Raw genomic sequence first — 6,000 nt, forward strand, 5'->3', positions numbered from 1 at the left:
AGAATGCTCGGCTCTTTTGCTCTTAGTTTTTGTATTTTTTTTTTTCCCCTCAGTTTTGAAAACATATTATGATGGTCAGATCTCATCTGTGGTCTTGTGACTTTGAGAATAGAGGTCACCTAATAAGAATGGTTGGTTCATAAGTTAGAGGAGACCTTGGTCCTTGATGACTTTGTGAAACTACAATATTACTTCTGGGCCTTCTGTCTTTTAATTTCTTTATGTGAGAAAATGAACCCTTATTTTTGCATAAGTGACTGTATTTGGATCTCTGTTACTATGACTGAAGGCAGTTCTTACTGATACAACCCCTTTCCATTCTTTCGGGCTCACACTGACTACACATGTACTTACCATCCCCCTTTGCCAATGTGTACTCTGCCTATTATCACTTGACCATGATGACGTATAAGTGAAACAATCATCTTTTCTTTTAATGCCTAGATGAGTCTCTGCATTTTCCTTTTGACTTATCCCAAAGCATAAACCAGAATGGACCAGAATCTCTGAGGTACGTAAAACCCATTCTATACCTGTTAATTGAGACAAGCTAAACCAGTACAACACAGTTGTACACAGAAACCAATAAGTAGGTAGTGCAGAGAGATATGAGATCAATAGTTTCTCCTCCCCTGAGCCAGCACCAAATCATATCTTAGTGCTACTTCTGCTGTCACAGGGGGTAGGATGGTGCCCTGGAGGGCCAACCACTAGAGAGTCTGTGCCCCACAATGGAAGATCCTGCATGCTGCAACTAAGACCTGACACAGCCAGATAAATAAAGAAATAAATATTAAAAACAAAATAAAGGTAGGGAGATTGCAACTGGAAAGCAGGAAGGAAAAAGAGGCTTACCAGCACCACCCACCCCATAAAGGGGTATCATGTGAATGGTGCCCCATGGAGGGGTGCAGAGCAGTGGCCCCGGCTCATTCCCACCTCTACCATCTCAGCTGCTATCAGAGTCCTTGGGGACTGGCTGGGTGAAACTCCTGCTCTGGTCCCCTTCCTCCTTATTCTTTTGGCAAATGCCCTGTCCCCAGGATTCAGCACGTTGGAGCAGGGGAAGGGGTCCCCTGAGAGGACAAGTGTTTAGATGAATGACATTTCCGCTAAGGACTCTTCAGGCTGTAAAGAGTAAGACTGAGGAGGGTGTGACTTAAATCTCTTGATGGGAAGAGTGGTTGTTGTTGTTCAGTTGCTAAATCGTGTCTAACTCTGCCAGGCTTTCCTGTCCTTTGCTATTGCCCAGAGTTTTCTCAAACACATGTCTATTGAGTCAGTGATGTCATACAATCATCTCATCCTCTGTAACCCCCTTCTCCTCCTGCCCTCCATCTTTCCCAGTATTAGGATCTTTTCTAATGAGTTGGCTCTTTACATCAGGTGGCCAAAGTATAGGAGCTTCAGCTTCAGCATCAGTCCTTCCAATGAACATTCAGGGTTGATTTCCTTTAGGATTGACTGGTTTGATCTCCTTGCCATCCAAGGGACTCTCAAGAGTCTTCTCCAACACCACAGTTCAAAAGCATCATTCTTTGGTGTTCAGCATTGTTTATGGTCCAACTCTCACAATTGTACATGACTACTGGAAGTGGTTACCTTGGCATAAAAATCACATTTTCTTGTTCCATCAGAACTAGAAAGCATGACTAGAAACTTTAAAAGCAGTATTGCAGGCAGACGCTTTACCCACTAAACCACCGGGGAAGCCCCAGAAAGCAGTATATTTAGGATAAAAGTGAAAAGAGATTGCTTTAAACAAGGAGTTACTGTCTGGTCTCTACACTTCTAGGTCTTTGTTCTCAACTAGTCGAGTGCCCAGAAAGACTGGAGGTTGCACCTACGTGAGCCCTTTCATGAGACTCTTGATGAGTGGCTGTGACTGGCAGGTGGGGGAGGGTCTATGACTCTTTGGAAACTTCAAGGTTGTCCCACAGATTTGGGGTTCGAGGGTAGTCACATGTCTGAGTCATGGTCATCTGCTCATTTTGCTCTTTATAGATTCCATTGGGACTAGCATTTACACAGTCATTTCTTAGAAAAATAACCCGTGTTAATTATTTGATGATGGATTTCCTATCTTCTTAGCCTCAGGGGTCCTACTTTCTTCCCACCCTGCCCATCTTGGCCTCTGGATATTATTTTCATGTTAACCACACATAACAAAGAAGGTGTTGCTTCAGGCCTTCATTCTTTCCAATCTGTCCCTGTTGCTACCTGTTGGTAGGGACAGGTCACTTTTCCCATATGAGTTTCTGTTTCCTCATTTGTAAAATGAAGGCCAAAACATGTCCTGAGGATAAGTAACTTACTTGGGATTGACATATACACACTTCTATATTTAAAATAGATAAACAATAAGAACCTACTGTATAGCACAGGGAACTCTACTCAATATTCTATAATAATCTAAATGGGAAAAGAACTTGAAAAAGAATAGATACATATATTTGTATAACTGTATCAGTTTGGTATACACCTGAAATCAACACAACATCTTTCATCAACTCTATTCCAATAAAAATAAAAAAAAAGACACAAGGTAACCAGTGAGAGCCACTCAGTCGTGTTTGACCCTTTGTGATCCCATGGACTATACAGTCTATGGAGTTCTCTAGGCCAGAGTACTGGAGTGGGCAGCCTTTCCCTTCTCCAGGGGATCTTCCCAACCCAGGGATCAAACCCAGGTCTCCCGCATTGCAGGCAGATTCTTTACCAGCTGAGCCACCAGGGAAGCCATGGCAGGGAACCAGTGGCAGAGTTCAGGCCTGCACGCAGGCCTCCTGAGCCCCCTCCTCAATCTTTTCCCATGACAACAATAACTCCCAGCTTGTTGTGAAAATCAGATTAGATGATGTGCTGAAAGGCCTTTTATGCTCTGAGAAGTGACATGAAGAGTTTTGTGATTATTGTTAGGGATTTATGCTCCCTAACAATCCTAGTGACAGAGCGAGGCCCTTGCTCTTAGAGAAAATTACTTTCCTTCACTGTTTTTCTTCTCCCACAAACCTCAGGGGAATGGCTTTTAAGCTTTTGAAAGAGTCAACTAATATGAGATTTTAAACTACAGCTGATGAAGCTTCTGTTGGCTTTCCCCAGTGTCTGAATCTTCTCTGATCTCACAGTAAGCTAGAGTTAGCTCTCTGCTCTGCCTCTAGAGACCATGGTAATAATATCATCCCTTTTAGGTATACTATCTGTGTGTGTATGTGTGTATGTGTGTGTGTGTGTGTCTGCTAAGAATCACAAGGATCCCTCCTGTGTTCCTATTTTATTTTTATGTGACTCAGAGGCAAGGTCATATTTTGTTGAGTTTTACCAGTTTTTACAAATAAAAACTCTCTAGTGAGGAAGGTCCTGAAGAAAGAACATTTTGAGGAGATAGAGGCAAAGATGATCTTAGAGTAGGAGGAGGGTTCTTTGGTGGAACTTTCTTAAGAACCAGTCTTTGGGAATTCCCTGGGGGTCCAATGGCTAAGACTCTGCACTCCCAGTGCAGATGGTCGAGGTTAGCTCCCTGGTCAGGGAACTGGGTCCTGCATGCTGCAACTAAGACCTGGTGCAGCCAAATAAATAATAAAAAAATTTTTTTTAATTCAAAAGAACAGTCTTTGGAGGAAGATAAAAGTTGGGTCACATCACCAATTCAATGGACATGAACTTAAGCGAATTCTGGGAGATGGTGAGGGACAGGGAGGCCTGACATGCTGTAGTCCATAGGGTCGCAAATAGTCGGACACGACTTAGTGACTAAAGAACAACAATAGCAAAGAAGATACAAAAATGGAATCATTCTTGTCCCTGAAAGGATTAACAGTGTCCATGGTGGTGGGAACTTTGGCCCTAACATCCTGGACTGGCCAGTGCTGATGTAGGACACACATGATGGTGTTCCCAGCTGTGGTCCTGAGCCCTGGACCTCTCAGAGGGCCTGGTCCTTCCTACACCTGCTGGAGACAGCTCCTCCCACTTCTGTCTCAGGGTCTAGGACTATCCTACTGGTGTCTACACTGAAGGACTGGCTCTGCCCTCTCTCTGTCTGACCCAGGAATACTTCAAAGAGTCTTAGAAATTCTCAAGAGCAATGAGCTTCTTTAAGAGGGTTTGGTCACTAGAAAAAGTAGAATTGTAGGATTTTTAAAACCAAAGAGGGCCTCAGAAACCCATGAGGACATGGAGGCCCAGAGAGATTAGATGATTTGTTCAAGCTTTTATAGCACAATAGTATCTGTGTTAGGATGATAATGCAGGTTTCTTGATTTCTAAATAAATGCTCTTTTCTACTGAATCTTTTGTATTCAGGAAGAAGACATGTTTTTGATAAATGACAATAGGAGAGTTAGGGCAGATTCAAGAATTATCTATTATCTGGCTGTAGTAGCCACACTGAGGGAAAATAACTCAGTTGGTTTGAAGAAACTGTCATGCTCATGTACTCAGTTGCTTCAGTCGTGTCTGACTCTTTGCAACCCTGTGGTCTATAGCCCACCGGTCTCCTCTGACCAGGGATTCTCCATGGCAAGTGGGTTGCCATGCACTCCTCCAGGGGATCTTCCCCACCCAGGGACTGAACCCACGTCTCCTGTGTCTCCTGCACTGCAGGTGGATTCTTTACCCACTGAGCCACCTAGGAAGCCTGAAATACTCAGTTGTGCCATCATCAAAAGACATATAGTTAGTGTTATCTCTTCATAGCCACGTACATGTTAAGTCACTCCAGTCACGTCCAACTCTATGGGAACCTATAGACCGTAGCATGGCAGGCTCCTTTGTCCATGGGATTCAGTCCATAGAGTGAATTCACCTATCATGTAAGTTATAAAGAATGCATGTTCTCACCCACTGATGTATTAGAGCTGATTCTGCTAGCTCATGAGAATGGATTGTTATTCAGAAATTACTGTGAGCCTGTTGTGAAGTCACTGGCAGCTTGAAATCAGTCATGATGGGAATACTTATACCATGGAGATGAGCAAATACTATAAATAAGGACTTTTTTTTTCTTTAAATCAGAGAGCCTCTTTGCTGGCACAACAATATCTTTGCCACATGAGAAGTTCCACTATCCAGAAGTAATCATTGTTAATTTTCTTATGTAAAACATCTAAAAAAATGATTATTTTTTCTCTGGTACATGTGCATGTTATTATTTTAACTCATTTATAGAAAGAGAATAAGGGACTTCCCTAGTGATCCATGAAGGCTCTGCACTTCAAATGCAGGGGGCATGGGAACTAAGATCACACATGCCACGAGGCATGACTAAGAAATAAAGTAAGAATACTAAAATAATTTTTAAAAAGAGAATAACATTTTATGAAATTTTCTTGAGATTTTTCATATCAACACATATAGATCTAACAACTCACTATTTTAAATTATAATAAGCTATTACATGGCTATACCATAGTTTACTTAGTCAACCTCTTTTCTTTTTTTTTTATTAAAGGATGTATGCTTGTGCTTCTTCACGACCCAGACAATCACGATGGTGTGATCACTCACTTAGAGCCAGACATTCTGGAATGTGAAGTCAAGTGTGCCTTAGGAAGCATCACTATGAACAAAGCTAGTGGAGGTGATGGAATTCCAATTGAGCTATTTCAAATCCTGAAAGATGATGCTGTGAAAGTGCTGCACTCAATATGCCAGCAAATCTGGAAACCTCAGCAGTGGCCACAGGACTGGAAAAGGTCAGTTTTTGTTCCAATCCCAAAGAAAGGCAATGCCAAAGAATGCTCAAACTACCGCACAATTACACTCATCTCACATGCTAGTAAAGTAATGCTCAAAATTCTCCAAGCCAGCCTTCAGCAATACGTGAACCATGAACTTCCAGATGTTCAAGCTGGTTTTAGAAAAAGCAGAGGAACCAGAGATCAAATTGCCAACATCCAATGGATCATCGAAAAAGCAAGAGAGTTCCAGAAAAACATCTATTTCTGCTTTATTGACTATGCCAAAGCCTTTGACTGTGTGGATCACAATAAACTGTGG

General features: G+C 42.2%; 1 long non-coding RNA gene across 2 annotated transcripts in view; it reads left to right on the forward strand.

Moving 5' to 3' along the window:
• Positions 1–6,000, forward strand: part of LOC145505573 (uncharacterized) — a 39,871-nt gene that overhangs the window by 32,289 nt on the left and 1,582 nt on the right. For both annotated transcript variants that reach the window (XR_014053119.1, XR_014053120.1), the window contains exons 3-4: positions 445–511; positions 5,453–6,000. The exon at positions 5,453–6,000 is cut by the window's right edge. This is a non-coding gene — a long non-coding RNA (uncharacterized LOC145505573). The remainder of the gene's footprint in view (positions 1–444; positions 512–5,452) is intronic.

This window comes from Giraffa tippelskirchi, chromosome 5 (assembly GCF_054371585.1).
Source record: "Giraffa tippelskirchi isolate mGirTip1 chromosome 5, T2T-mGirTip1v1.2.pri, whole genome shotgun sequence".
In the NCBI taxonomy this organism is placed as follows: domain Eukaryota; kingdom Metazoa; phylum Chordata; class Mammalia; order Artiodactyla; family Giraffidae; genus Giraffa; species Giraffa tippelskirchi.